A 16,182-nucleotide genomic window follows, 5' to 3' on the forward strand; every position below is an offset into this window, starting at 1 on the left:
TATTTAAAAAGTAATAAAAGAAAAAAACTATGCGGGGGGGGGGGGGAGAGAAGGCCTGCCTGGAGGAGACAGCAACTCCAAAAGAAGACCAACAAAGCCAAAAAACATGCTTCCAGGAGGCGCCTGCAGAGACCAATAGTCTAACCAAGGACCATGTATGAAGATGACCTAGACTCTCTGCTCAGAGGAAACCCATAGGCTGCTCTGTTTTCAAGTGAGCTCCCTAGTAAGGGGTACAGGAGGTGTCTCTGACATCAACTCAGTGGCCAGATATTTGATCACCTCCCTCTGGGGGTTGCAGCCCCTTCAGGCCATAGAGGAAGATGATGCAGCTAGCCCTGATGAGACATGATAGGCTAGGGTCAGCCAGAAGGGGAGGAGATCCTCTGCTATCAGTGGACTAGGGAAGGGGCATAGGAGAAGAGGAGGGTGGGACTGGGAAGTGATGAGGGAGGGGACTACAGTTGGGATACAAAGTGACTAAAGTGTAAAAAACAAACAAACAAATAAAAGAACTTTGTTTCCATAAAAAAAAGACCATATCTTAATGAAAATAATGTCTGTTTTCATGATAGTTGAAATAATTCAATGAAAGCTGTTACTATATAAATAACTTATTTAAAATTTTAAAAGGAGGTCCTAAAGTTGGACGGATGATGGAATGGGGTCCTCTGTCGGAGTCTGAAGGTATCTGAGGGTGGATATGATACATTCTGTAAGTGTGTAAAATTTAACTTAAAGACTTACAAGGTAATGGCCAAGCACTTATGTGTAAATAAGCTACATCTAATTAAACCTGAAATGGAAAAAAATAGTAGGTGTACTATGATATGGAGTCCAACACTTCTTAATCATCTACAATGCAGCAGGATAACCTTGATTAGGAAGTATAATTCTGTGACTTATATGATTTGAAATCTGTATGAATTCAACCTACGCTGATGTTTGTAAACAGCTTACCTGTTTAAGCTTATGATGGGGGGGTCAAATTAGAAAACGTTAAAATACTGCTCTTGATGACATGTCTTTACAATTCAAGTTATAATTTATTCTCTTGAAAGCCCAACTTCCTTACCTGCAGAAATTATCCTAGGAATCATCCAATAAATAGTCGAGCCCTTGAACTAATTTCTTTCAAGAATGTACAGCTTGCAAACTGTCCATGTCTTTTCCTGCATCTATAATGCATGCATCTAAAAAGTACAAATTTGGTATAGGAAGAGTATATGTGCATAGATATATTTATTCTTAAAGTTTGTTCATAAAACAGTAATACATTTATATTAAAAATAAAAATAAGTTGATTTTAATGACTGGCATTTAGAGAATATAGACACAGTTTTAGATGCTTATGAAAGTACCAAGAAAGGTGTTGTCTAATACTTTAAAATAATCATTCCCATGTTTCCTTATGTCTTTTCCTCACCAGTATTATGATATCATTCAGAATTTACTCGTATAATATAGACCAGGAAATAGCAGAATAAAAACCCTATAATGCTTTGTCATCACTCTAAAAAAAAATATATTGTTCTTATTTAACTGTAGTATGAGAGTACCAGTGAAATTAAATGGCTAATATACTGGAACTTATTTTCTACTACTTCTGTTAATCTTAAATTGAACAAATATTGTTAAAAATCAATTATTAAGTCTGCTATCAAAAGGACAGGAAAATATTTATATGTAATACCCATTTGCCATTGAACAAACTACCTCACATCAATGATTTGGGGCCACAAATAAAACACTGATAGTTCATTTTCTTTTTCAGAGAATACTTAGATGTCTCTTGTGGTTCAGGCCATGAGTTTGAGCTCATCATGTTGCAAAGATGACCATGGACTCTTGATTTTGTTGTTCCTCCCCTCAAGTGTTGGAATTACAAGCTTGTGCCATAACACCCAGACAAAAAAAAAAAACATAGTTCCTATTGACATATAAACTAAGATAAAAATGAAACATATGAAGACTTATGTCAGAATTACATGACAGTGTGTACACACAGAGACTAAGATAAACTTGAAATAATAAGAATAAATGTGTTTTTAAAACAACACTTTAGAAATTATACCAATTACAATGAAATTGGTTCATCCAAGTAATAGTTTGAGAAGACATATAATAAATGATTCTACAGTTATAACCATGCTTATATTATTTGTATTAGTATTCTTTTTTTGTATTAGTATTCCTAATCCTAAAATTTTATTCTGAAATAATGAGATGAGGAAATTTGGCCATAACATGATATAGTAGCAAAAATATTAAGAGCTGTAAAATATCTAAAATTTCCAAAACATAAAATTTTTGTAAATAAGAATATTATAAATTTCTATCACATTCTTGTAAATGAAACACTAAAAATCTGAGGTCATCAAAGATATAGCATTTTAATACCATGATAAATGAATAAAGCAGTGAAAAAATAATAACAAATTTTCATTTATAGATATTCTAAATTTATAATCGAGACAGAAACATACAAAATAACAATTTTAGTAGAAATATATATTTTGGTACTATTATTAAAATACCACAGAAATTTTAAGGCTCTATCTACCCTTGCCCAGGGGTTGGTACCCTTGTACAGCAGGGACTGTGGTCACTGAGCCAGCTCAAGAAGCAGTAACTTTAGGAAGTGTGTCTACCCATGCCTTGCTATGCATATTACCCACTATTTTCCTCCAATTTCTCTTAGCAACACAGCTATCTCTTGCACTAATCATTCGGAAAATAGCAAAATTTCTGTTTCAAAGTTTGTCCTTAGAAGTAGTAGGTTTTAGGGAGTGGAGATATAGCTCTCTTGGAAGGCTCACCTACCATCAGTGATCCTCAGCACCACATAAGCTAGGTTTAGTTGCATATACCTCACACCTCTAAAATCAGCACTCTGGAGATGAAAAATTGAAGAGCAGAGCTTTAAAGCCATTCTTGGTTATACAAGGAATGCAAGAGTAACCTGGTGCATATGAGACTGTTTTACAAAGAAAAAATAATTTAAACAAACCAGTGCTTATATCAATAAATAAACTACCAGGTATTTGAAACTGATATTGTCATGACACATAAAATAATAAATTAAAGTCTTATTAGAAATTACTTTTATGTTTAACTTTTTAAACCTACTGTATTTTTGTGTAGGATTTTACCTATCGCAGATCTCTTTCCATGACCTTCTGGGAAATAGTTTCTCTTTAGATTACCAACCTTTCCCAACTCTCATTAGTGTTGATCTACTGATATTCTAAATATCTCAACTTTACTCAAGTTATGAAATGTAAAAGAATGAACTTAGCTTTTCCCTTTTGTTTCTTTGCACTGGATGCCTGAATACTCTCTCTCTCCTTGTTGTTGTTGTTATTGTTTTTGTTTGTTTGTTTTTTAGTTCTGTCCTTTAAAACAAAGCAAAGTCAGTTCCTAAACTAGGAGTTCAAAATTTCCTGAGTAGACAGACCCCCTGCAGAGCAGCAAGCCTTCCAGCAGGCTGCAGAAAAACAAATATTGATAGGAAAGGGTTAGGCTAACTTTGTAACCTATATGTCCTCTAAAGCCTATAGTTTTGAGTTTTAGGTCCAGGTTAAGCTAAAGCCTCTTAGTACCTTTCCAGAGAGTGAAGGAATGTGACCCTATCTGTGAGGACAGATATAAAAAAAGGGGCAAGCAAGCAATGACCTTCACTCAGCAAAAGAACGACCAGACCCTTGTCTTTGAGATAGTGCTTCTTAGCAACAAACCTAGACTTCTTCTGAGTAGCTTTTGACCTCCAGCCAAGAGCCCACAGCCTTAATCTTCAAGGATGAGCTAACCACCCCCACCTTCAATTGCAGCTGCATCCACACTTGGCAGGACTGGCCAAGCTTGAGCACCTAAGACTAACCAATTATCTTACTTTATAGCTTCCTCATCCAATCCTAAATTGCCAAAACTAGAACTTCAAATCTCCCGCAATTTTTCTTTTAAAAACCTAAAGGCCTTTGTCTCCCGGTGCCACTCTTTGCTGACCAGCAGGGGTGACCCCGTTGTACAATGGTTAATAAACCTCTTGCTTTTGCAACGAGTCTTGGTCTGGGGGAGTTTCTGAGAAGGGCGTGATTGAACTCCTGAGCTGTGAGACCCCAGGTCTTACATTTTTGGTGCGTTGGCCGGGAAAGGGCGTGCCCCTTCCCCCAACCCTCATCAGACTGAACTCGGAGGTCGAGCTTGGAACAGGTTAGTCTGTTTCTGTCTTACCAATCTGTTTCTTGTCAGAGATGGCTGCCATGAGGCAGCCTCTCAATTAGATTTCTGTGGTACCAATCTGTTTCAGTTTAGGCGCCTATCTGGACCTTTTTGGTCATCTGATCAGTCATTGCGATTGACAGATGTGTCAAAATATCGCTTGGCTGGGAACTGGGGGATGCCCAAGTTCCCGTTTGGGAGGTTGGATCTGAGACAGTCCTCCTCCCGTCTGATTTTTGTAGAGAATGACTGCCACCAGGCAGCCGTTCTATCAGAGCACTGTGGTACCACTCACAAGGGTGTCCTTGTTTGATTACTTGCCTGATTCTTTGTGTTTCTGTTGTTGTTGCCTCTCTGACTCTTTTGACAGGGAGATGGTCTGGCTTGAGAGCATCTGTAGAAGGGGTTCGAGTCCCCTGAGTGGTTTGAGGCCACTTGCCTCGAAAATGTAAAATTGAACTGGTTTTAACTTTCTGTTTGTCAAATAAAATACCCATTCATCGAGCAATTGGATTCACTTATCTCTACTTCAATACTGTTGATATAAAGGTGTGCTACCATCTCCAACTTTTCACATTGAGAACTTGGGTCCTCTTGAGTGTACACCAAATGCTCATATTCACTTATTTGTCTCTTTATCACTTTAAAAGTATTCTTTAATATTTAATATTTATCGGAAACTACTCAATCTCTTCCACATTTTTCTGATGGCATTCTTCATTTCCTTATTCCTGAATGTGTAAACCATAGGATTGAGCAATGGTGTCAGAACATTGGCAAATATAAGTGTATTTTTCTCAAAGGAGAATGGGAATGAAGGTCGTGCATATATTAGTATGCATGGGATAAAGAACAAAACAACAACTGTAATATGGAATCCACAGTTGAAGAGAGCTTTAAGTCGACCTTCGGTACTGTGGGCTTTTAGAGAGAACAAGATGACACCATATGAGACAAGCAACAAAGAGAAGATAATGATGCAGATAGAACCACTGTTGGCAAACACCAAAATAACAAAAATGTGTGTGTCAGTGCAGGCAAGCTTCAACAATGGGAACAAGTCACACATATAATGATCAATGACATTGGGTCCACAAAAAGGTAACTGCAAAGTAAAGACAATTTGTATGATAGAATGCAGAAATCCCCCAGCTCATGCTATACCTACCAAAGCTCCACAGACCTTCCTGCTCATGATGGAAGAGTAGTGTAAGGGCTTGCAAATGGCCACATAACGGTCATAAGCCATAGCTGACAGGACAATCACCTCTATAGCAGTAAAGAAGTGTATGGCAAACAGTTGTGTCATTCATTCTTCAAAAGAGATGGTCTTCCTCTCATAGAAGAAACCTAAGATCGTCTTGGGTGTCACAACAGTAGAAGTGCATGCATCCAGAAAAGACAGGAATATAAAAAAGAAGTACGTGGGAGAGCTCAGGAGGGAAGGGCTGTAGATGATAGTTGCCACAATTATCATATTCCCACCAATAGTTGCAAGGTAGATCAGCAAAAATACAACAAACAATATTTTCTGAACTTTTGTGTTCTGAGAAAGACCAAGGAGTATGAATTCATTGACAAAGCTCTGGTTTTGTATGATTCTTAAGAAGATGGAAGCAAAATATGTTCATGTAAATCTGCAATTATGAGGAAAAAGTACTTCATATAACTCATTACCATCAAGTTGGTTCATCTTTATGCAAAATTATAATATTTTACTTTCTTACTACTGAATATAATATATGAGAAATGTTTTGATTGGTTTAGTTGTATAGCATATAGAATGGAAATTGAGGCAAATTATGGTATATTTTTAAAATAGTCACATTTTAAATACTGAATTAAAACAGTTATGTTTGGTAGAGCAGAAAAAGTTTACCTTTGAACGGTTAGCTTTTATCAACCTCTACAGTATTTTTGAGGTATAGTACTAGCATGTCTTCTGGGATTAAACCTAGATATGAGCAAAACAGCAGAATTCATGAATCATGCCTACCATCATCATGGGATGGACAGGGCTGAGCAGCCTGCAGTGGATGACTCACTGTGGCACTGCCTCATCTGCCACTAACAAGAAGGCGCAAATGTCCTGTATGGAATATGTAAAAACCACAACTACATTTTAAATTTGTTAAGTGCTAAGTTTTCACTTTTAAGTTATTAACTGGAAGCATGAGAAGAACCTTACTAAAATTATGCTTAATCATGTGATCAAATGAAATGATTCCTAAAAAAGCTACTTCTCGGCTTTCAAGACTTTACATTACAAGGGTTATTACTGACATTTTATTTGTGAAAAATTAACAAAAGCTGGGGAGACTGCTAAGAGTTTAGCTCAAAAAATTGAGTTCTCCAAGGTATAAGCAGCAGAAAGTGTAGGAAGTTTTTATATTAATAATTTCAGTGCGTGGACTATTTTTTCCTGTGTCCTGCTTTCAACATCAAAACATTTTACATCGCTACTGTGTGACTAAAACATCGTTAAAAAGGCTATAAAGTAAAATGATGATGATTCATAGGCTATGGACCAATCAGCTACATGTTTGATGGAAATGGGAAGCTGAAGAAGTGAAACTACTCTCTGAATAAAGTTGCAAATAAAGTTTAATTCTTTTCTACTTATTTATACAATGTTAACTTATGTAATGCTGAAAAACTCTACAAAATATATTATTTGAAATTTACATGAATTTGTAAATCTAAGAAAATGTTTGTAAACAGCTTGCCTGCTCATCTACAAAAATTTTGAGAGATTCTAATTGGAAATATTAAAATGTTACTAGTGTTAAGATAAACTTCCAACTCTGGGGTAACTTGTAAATTGAACGTGATCAAAGGGATTCTTGACTTAGGTACCCTTCTTTTACAAAGAAAAGGAAACTGAGAGGGAAGTCCCAAGGGAAACAAAGCCCAATGTTAATTTTAAAATTAATTAAAGCTTAGCTTCATCTTTTACATTCTGCTTTAGATGTTCATTACTGCCAAACAAACTGGTACTGTCAATATCTCCATTATAATAATTTCTAATTTTTTGTTTAGATATTCGCAAAGGAAATACAGTATAATTGTAGCTTATGATTAAAGGGTGATGATTTTATATTATTTAAAAGATGATTGGTCCAAACACAGGGTATAATTTAAATTGAATAACATAGAAAGAGCAAAAGTGAAATTTAAATATGTAGATAAGGCAAATGCATTCATGTTTTCTCCATGGATGCGTAATAAAACATCAAGTAAATTCATATTATGACTTCCTGGTGTGTTTTGTTCTATATTATTTATGTTAATCTAAAATGATAAAAAGTACATGATATATGTTTGTCAATTCCCTTGACAACACACACATACACACACACACACACACTCCTAAACAGAAAAATAGTGAGAATAGGTTTGCATATAATAGGAACTAGAAACACATCGAACTAGCAGACTTCAAGGACTTGGTCCATGAATGACAAACTACCAGTTTCTCATTTTGAAGGAGGCTTGGCCAGTTCTAAGGTAGTCCAGGTGAGACTCATGCTCACCGTTTATGCTAGGAAAACTTTAAAGAACAGATCTTTTCTCTTCCACTCCAATATTTTGCACTATGTCCAGCCAAATCTATAATTTATGTCAAGGTATTCTCCAGACTACATAAAAGAAGGATATAAATATTGGAGTCAGTTTTGTTTTGTAAAGGGTGATTTAAATACCGAATCAGTTAAAAGGAAAATGTGTTATCACATTTGAAAAATTATACAAATTAGAATATTGGTTTGTTCAAGTAATACTTTTAAAAATCATACTAGAAAATAACTCCAAACCATAAGCATGTTTAAATTCTTGTACTAAAAAACTCAGTCTTCAGATTTTATTCTAAAAATAAAATTTTACATTAAAATGTGATATAGTGCAAAGCATTGAACAAATATTAAGATATTTACAATATGTATGGTATGTAAATAAGACTATTACAAATTAAAATCACACAACACTCTAAGTTAAGCATTAATAGGACTATTTGATCTATCTATGATGCAGTTTTTTAGTGTACTAAATGAGCAAAAGGTATGAATACTAAATTCCTTTATTTACACTGAATCTACAGCATTATATAAGATAGAAGAGAACACACAAAAATAATAGAATTAGCTGGGTGTAGAGGCACACGTCTTTAATCCTAGCAATCAGGAAGCAGAGGCAGGTGAATCTTTGTGAATTTGGGGCCAGCCTGGTCTATAAAATACATTCCAGGACATCCAGAGCTACATAAAGAGCTACATAGTGAGACCCTGTCTAAAAAAAGTAAGATATTATTGCAATGAATGTTGTAACTATTATAAAATTATTTCAAATTAAACATCAAAATAAAAACCCACAAAATCAGATTTACTTTAAAGTTCGAAAAAGGTTGTGCAGCTGCAGATCATTCATCAGAACAGTAAATTCTGATGTCAACACTGTAACATCTCAGGTTAACATTTTTACACTATTATAATCTTTCTGTAAAAGACTACATTTCTGATTCCACCTCATCCAAAATCATGTACTCTTAGATTTAAATCCATATTTTCACATAAAGATTAACTTGTCCTGTCTCTATTTCTCCTGGAGTATTCTATGGTCTTACCCCTAATAGCTATGTAGTTAAATATTCAAGAACTTTTCCTCATCTTGACCAAGAATCCCTCACAGCAGGAATCATGGTCACTGTGGCATCTGCTTGAGGCTGATCTTAGGAAGTATGTGTCAATGTGCCCACTGTCCATATGTCCCACCATTTTTTTTTCATTAATCTTAGCAGCAAACTGATTGTAACACTATTCTATCTGAAGATAAAAGAATTGCTTTGTTATATAAATGGTGTATATCATTTAAAACCATCAGGATGAAGAGAGGTTGTCATTCTAAGTAACTGCTTTTAAATTTATTTCATATGAGTATGTAAATATTATTACAATGAGAATCATAAATTAAAATCTTATTTGAAACTCTCTTTACATTAAATTGTATAAGTCTATCATATTTCATTTATGGTTATTAACTACAAATGAAATATTATTGTGTAGCTATGAAAATTTTTTCCATCACTCTCTAGGAAATGTATTCTCTTCAGATTACTGATCCCTCTTTTCTCTCTTTGTTGTTCTGTTGAGTCACCTTAACAGTTCAGATTTACTTATTTTACTATTTTTAAAATGCATGGAAATGAGCTTTTCTGTTTCCTCTTGTCTACTACTTAAAATATTCTCAAAACTTCTCTTTTCATGTCTTTGTGATTCAGCTCATTTTAAGAAGAGATAAGCCAAGTCTGTTATAACTGAAGCACTTCAATGCCTCAATTTAGTTTTTCATAGTTCAGAGACAGAAACTTAATGCTTAGTTTATACCTATGTAGATAGGTATAAATCATAACAATTCACTTTGTGAATTAAGTCACTTAGAAAGTAAAAGTTCTTCCTCTCTGTTCAAGAGTTAGTATGGAAGTAGGATTTTTATAGTTATTAATATTGCATAGTTTGGCAGCATTTTAATCTACTCTGACCTTATATCATCATCCTTTGAACAACCTCAAAGTTGTGTAAAAATCAGAATAGTGTGTGTACTAATATGTAAATGAAGATATATTAGACAAAAAGCAAAAAACAAGTAAAGTATCATTTGAGAGATATTAGAAAAAAACCTTGATGCCTTTCTTAACTGTTTTAAAAATGAAGTTAAAAATATGTTTAATTTGTTTAAACAAAAGAAAACACATGCTCAGAGGGAAGAAAGGGAATTAACTATCAGGGAAGCTCAATGAAGAAAGAAGTGAAAGAAGGAAAGGAGGGAAAGAGGGAGAAAGGGAGGAAAGGGAGAAGGGAGGAATTAGAGAAGGAAGAGATTTATATTGCAACAACTGTTATTCATTGGACACTTGAACAGTTCTTACTTTCAGGTGTTATTTTCTTGACTTCTTGAGTAACATTTTATTCACTGCTTTATGCCCTGATTTTGGCCATAAAATCCCCATTAAAAGCACTAGAGTTTAAATAACTTTCTCAAGAACACATTAGTAAACTTAAGTGAGTATTTGCATAAAATGCAATAAATTGACTACAAACCCAAAACTTAAAGTGTTTCAGAATCACAACTTAAAATCATCTCTGAAAATGCATATATGACTTAGAAGTCTCACCATGTGAAAATGTGAAAAAAAAGCACCTTTCTATTCTTTAGAGAGCAGTCCTTACAATGTTGTCCAAACTGCTATGATCATAGCCAATTCTTTCTCTCACATTTAAAACAGAAGAACCCCTGTCTGTGAAGCTAGAGGATTTTAAAATAATAAGTGTCACGCCTGGGTTGGCTACCCAGAGGCTATTTAAGCTGTGGGCTGGCTTTCCCCAGGGTCCGAGGATTGTTCAAGGTTCCTGAATAAACTGCATTAAAAAAAAAAAGAGAGAAAAAAATGTCTAGGTTATAGATAAAAACATATATATATATATGCTAAAATAACTTAATTGTGCAAATAAAATACATGAAGTATGAAAAAAAATGTTCTCTTGTGCTATCTTCAATGTGGTTTAAACATAAAGAAAAAACAAGAAACTAAAATTCTTTTGTAATTGGCAGTGGAATTTAAAATAGGTTAGGCTATTGATCTGTGAGGCTGATTCTTAGTTTTCCAAAGGTTTGGACAATTTCAGGCCCCAGGAGTTTCAGAGACATTTGTTTGTGCACTTTTGTAATTGCCTGAGTGTTTATGATACTTCAACCACAAGTTAAATTTCTAAATAGTTAGTGGAAACCAGAAACTTTCTTCTGATTATTCATCTGAAGGAAATGATCTCTCTTTTTAAAAAAATTTACATTATTATTATTTACAATTTATTCAATTTGTGACATGATTGTAGCTCTCTACCTCATTTTCTCCAGCCCCACCTTTCTTCTTTCTTCCTCCTCTATTCCTCTCCCCTAGTCCACTGATAAAGGAAGACCACCTCTGTTGTTTGATCCAAACCCATTAGGTCCCATCAGGACTGCCTGGATCTTCTTCCTCTGTGGGCTGGCTGGGTTGCCCCATCAGGATGAAGCAGAGGAGGAGGAGGAAGAGGAGGAGGAGGATGGGGAGGGAGAGGAGGAGGAGGAGCCATCTGCTTATCCATAAACTTGGCTGTTTGTTCTTGATGTCTGTACATCAGACTGGTTACTTCTGTCTCTGGTGTCTGGAGTATTCTTCAGGAAGATGAGAAATATGCACGGGTTCGAGAGTGGATGTTGGTATTTTAGCTACAGCTAAGGGAGGAAGGTCACAGGTGCATGTGTGAAAGCATGGGAGTGTGTGTGGAAATGTGCCTTGACAGACAGAGCATATAGATACCTAGGAGGGTGGAGCTTAAGACCAGGATGTGGTGCTGGTGCTGTTTGAGAGCACAATGTGCATGCACTGGTGCCCTGAATATCTCAGTGGCCTACAGGCCTGTTATAATATCCTCCTGGTATTCAGATCTGTCTGGGCTTCAGGAATTGTTTGCCTGGACTCCACTGGGAGACCCACAGAACAGGGGCTTCAATGTTGAGAAAGCTGTCCCAAATATCTCTGTGTTACTCACAGTAGGGATGTGGGTAGGAGGGATCTGATGTCTGTCTGCTAGTGTAGTGTGACCCCGGACCTGGAACTCTGCATGCACTCACTTGAAGGTGCACTCACTTGCTCACAGGCTAATTGTCAGGCTCAGGGATTCCTCCTGTTCTCTATTCTCAGATTTGGGCCTACTATTTTACCACTGGGCGTGGAAAGCCATACTTGTGGCAGCTGCCTCTGCTTTCTCAGTCACCCAGCAAGGAGGCTCATGCTTGGGGAAACCACTGATGTCTCCTCTGTGCAGAAGGAGACAGCTTGAAGTGAGGGGAAGTGCAAGGGTGTCAAATATTGGCCACTGTCAGGCCCCAGAGATGTCTGTGGGTGACGTGGATCCAAATTGGCCCAGTTCAAGGGTGTCCCCGCTCACCCAGGAAGCCTCAATATTGGTGTTCTGCTTCAGCTGTCCCTCCATTCATCAATTTCAGAGTTTCAGATGCTGTGCTCCTCAGATACAGTGCACGCTGGTCACCATCATCTTGGACTCCATTTTTCTCTCTTTTACTACTAACAATATATTTACAAAAAAATATTCAAATATGGCCAGTTATGTTGAGTCACACTTTAACTCTCTGCACTGCAGCTGCAAAGGCTTGCAGATACATATGAATTCGAGGCCCATTAGAATTACATAGTAAGACCCTGTTTCAAAACAAACAGAAACAAAAACCTAAATCTTTAAAAAGTTTCTGAGCTACCATGGGCTATATCTGAGCAGGGGTTCTAGGTTATATCCATACACGGTCCTTGGTTGGAGAAACAGTCTCAGAAAAGACCCCTGTGTCCTGATATATTTGGTCCTTGTGGAGCTCCTGTCCTCTCCTGGTCATACGAACTCCCCCTTCTTTCATATGATTCCCTGCACTCTATGGAAGGTTTGGTTATGAGTCTCAGTATCTATGTGGTACCCTAGTAAGGAGAACAGAGACTATTTATGACATGAACTCAATGGCTGGCTCTTTGACCCCTCCCCCTGAGGGAGGAGCAGCCTTGCTAGGCCACAGAGGAAGACATTGCAGCCAGCCCTGAAGAAATCTGATAAGCTAGGGTAAAATGGAAGGGGAGGTGGACCTCCCCTATCAATGGACTTGGAAATCAGCAGGGAGAAGATGAGGGAAGGAGGGTGGGATTGAGGGAGCAGGCTACAGCTGGGATACCAAGTTAATAAACTGTAACTAATAATAAAAAGTAAAAATTTAATTAAAAAATGAAAAACTAAAATTAAGGATCTGGGAAAGGGACTATATTTAGAGGAGTGATAAGGGTAGGAGGGAGACTAGAGCTGCTGGGTGAAGACATCACTACAATACATTATTTACATGTATGAAACTGTTTAAGCATAACTTAATAAAAATAAATTACATATCAAAAATAAATTAAAAAGTTACTATAATTGCTAAAATAAACCCATAAAGTAGTAATGTAATTTATAGTGCCTCAAAAGTAAACTATTTTAATGAATTTTACCATGCCAAAACAAAATCAACAAAGAAAATAGAAAAGAAACTGAGCTACAGCTTTTAAGAGAATCTCAGTAAATTCTAATCTTAACGTTAGTGTGAATAAAAGCAAGTATGTAGCTTTTCTTAGCTTAAAACTGAATTTTATATTTTAACTGTTATATCATCTCTAGAGTCCACAACGAGATATTAAGAATTAAAGTACCGAGGTCTTCCAATGGCGGTGGCTTGTGTGCAGCTTAGCTGAAGGAGAGAGGACCCACAATGCGGAAATTGGTAAGTGAAGGGGCTGATCAACCCAGAACAGAGTTATCTAGACTTCTAAGAAGAAAGAAACTAACCATGATCTGAATGCATCTAGAATCATGTCACAGCAGACTCCTCCTGGAGGAGACACCCTGAAAGGTGATCCCCAGGAACTTCCCAGCACCCAAAACCCTACTCCCTCTTCGGAGGAGGCAGGAGGCTTCCAGCAGAATCTGCCACAGACAACACTGTCTGTACCCCAGCCACAGCCAGAGCTGCAGCTCCCACCAAAAAAAAAAAAAAAAAAAAACAAGATCTGCGCTCAGAAAACCCAATCCTTTCAGGCACTCCCCCTAGAACCAGAACCAGAGCAGAGGGATAGAGAGGTGCACAGCAGCTTCACAGCGCCCAGAACCGAGTGCTGACAGCTGCTCCTAGCAAACAACCTTCAGCTCGGGATCTGGGACTATGGTCATTCAACATGTCCTGAGATTCTTCCAGGTCCAGCACAATAAGGTCTAGCACCAAGTCCTAACACTGGTGGCCCCCGACCCATGGCAGAGAAACCCCAGTTCAGGATCAGGACTGAGAAGTCCCAACCGCTTCTGGCACTCCCCTGAGAGCACCACCATAAGCTTTCCCTAGTGGAAAGGAAGGTCAGAGGGGAAGGACAGAGAGGCAGCCTGCCACAGGACACAGCACCCCCTCTCCAGCTCACCCAGGCGCCCCTGGCAGGGAAACCCAAGCTCTGGATCTGAGGACACTCAATCCTACCTGGTACTCTCTCAGGATCAGCAAACATAGGTTCTACCACCAAGCTGCTTCTGGCAGAGAGATCTGGGCCCGGGATCTGGGATTGAAAACACTCAACCTAACTCTTTCCCGCGCTACCCTGGGACCAGTCAACATAACCCCTCCTGGAAGAGGGAAAGGACAGAGAGGCAGCACACAGGAAAGGTGGACACTGAGTCCTGCTGCCACCGTGCCACATAGCTGACTGTTAGCCTACCCGTGCACTCTCTGCAGCAGGACCAAATCAGAGAGTAGAGAGCAAGGGGAACCTTGCATTCCAACTGGTCCTGCAAGAGAGTGAGTGAGCCTTCTAGGGAGAGTTTGCCCCAGACCCAGGGTCTCTCCACAGAAGCAACCAGACGAGACCCCTGCCACCCACACCCCTAGAGTGGGCATCATAGGGATTCTTGGGATAGCAACCCCAACGTTGAAGCCTCTGTCTTATGGGTCCATCAGTGTAATCCAAGCAAACCATCCCAGGAACTCAGGCAGAACTGTATAATAGTGGCCTGCCAGCCACTGCAATAGTCAGAGAATCTGTGCATGCTCACTGCGCCCGCTAAAAGCACATGCTAATAGCACCAGCATCACATTCCTTACTTACGCAAAACTGAAACCACAATGCACACTCCCAAACCAGTGAACCTCTCTCATCTTCCTGAAAAAAACAGTCCTGAAAACAGAAAGAGACGATCATAGCCCAAACTACAAACTCGAGGAACAAACAGTGAGGGTTATAAATAACCAGATGGCTAGAGGCAGACATAAAAACACACTCAACAAAAATCAGGACATAATGACCTCACCAGCAACCCCACAAAACAATGGACACTTCAATTCACTAGATATACAAGAAAACAACCTCAAAACTATGTTTCTCCAGCTATTAGAGACCCATAAAGATGAAATGAACAAAGCCTTCAGAGAAATAACCAAAGAAATGTTTGGTTATAAGACGAACAGAGAGGAAAAAATAAAGCTCTCAGAGAAATGACCATAAAAATTGAGGCAAACAAAGAAAAAATGAACAAAGCTCTCAAAGAAATGTCCACACAAATTAAGGCAAATAAAGAAGAAATAAATAAAGCTCTCATAGAAATACAGGCAATTATAGCCAAAGAAGTAGACACAATTAGTGATACACAGAGAGGCAATGGACAAAAAAATAGAAGCTGTCATTGAAAAGCAGGACCTACATTCAAACAGATGAAGGAAATGGTGGAAGACATGAAAACAGAATTAGAATCAATAAAGAAAACACAAATAGAGAAAAACCAGGAGTTGGAAAACACAGAGAAAAGATCAGGAACTACAAAGGTAAGCATCACCAACAGAATACAAGAGATGGAAGAAAGAATCTCAGGAGCCAAAGATACACATGTGGAAATTGACACTTCTCTCAAAGAAAAAATAAAATCAGAAAAGTTCCAAACACAAAACATCCAAGAAATCAAGGACACCATGAAAAGACAAAATCTAAGAAAAATAGGAGTAGAAGAAAAAGAAGACATCAGGCTCAAAGGTCAGGAAAATATTTTCAAGAAAATTATAGAAGAAAACTTTCCCAATGTAAAGAAGGAGATGGCCATAAACATACAAGAGGCCTACAGAACACCAAGTAGACTAGACCAGAAAAGAAATTCTTCATGTCACATCATAGTCAAAACACTGAACCTACAGAACAAAGAAAAAATTCTAAAAGCAGCAAGGGAAAAAGGCCAAATAACATATGAAGGTAGACCTATCAGAATCACACCAGATTTCTCAACAGAATCTATGAAAGCCAGAAGGGTCTGGAAAGAAATCATATAGTCCAAAGATTCCAACCCAGACTACTATACTCAGCAAAAC

At 37.6% G+C, this 16,182-nt stretch overlaps 1 pseudogene; it reads right to left on the reverse strand.

Moving 5' to 3' along the window:
* Positions 1–4,884: 4,884 nt before the first annotated feature.
* On the reverse strand, positions 4,885–5,842 carry LOC110566341 (olfactory receptor 4C15-like; annotated as a pseudogene).
* Between the last annotated feature and the right edge of the window lie 10,340 nt (positions 5,843–16,182).

This window comes from Meriones unguiculatus, chromosome 2 (genome assembly GCF_030254825.1).
Source record: "Meriones unguiculatus strain TT.TT164.6M chromosome 2, Bangor_MerUng_6.1, whole genome shotgun sequence".
NCBI classification, from domain to species: domain Eukaryota; kingdom Metazoa; phylum Chordata; class Mammalia; order Rodentia; family Muridae; genus Meriones; species Meriones unguiculatus.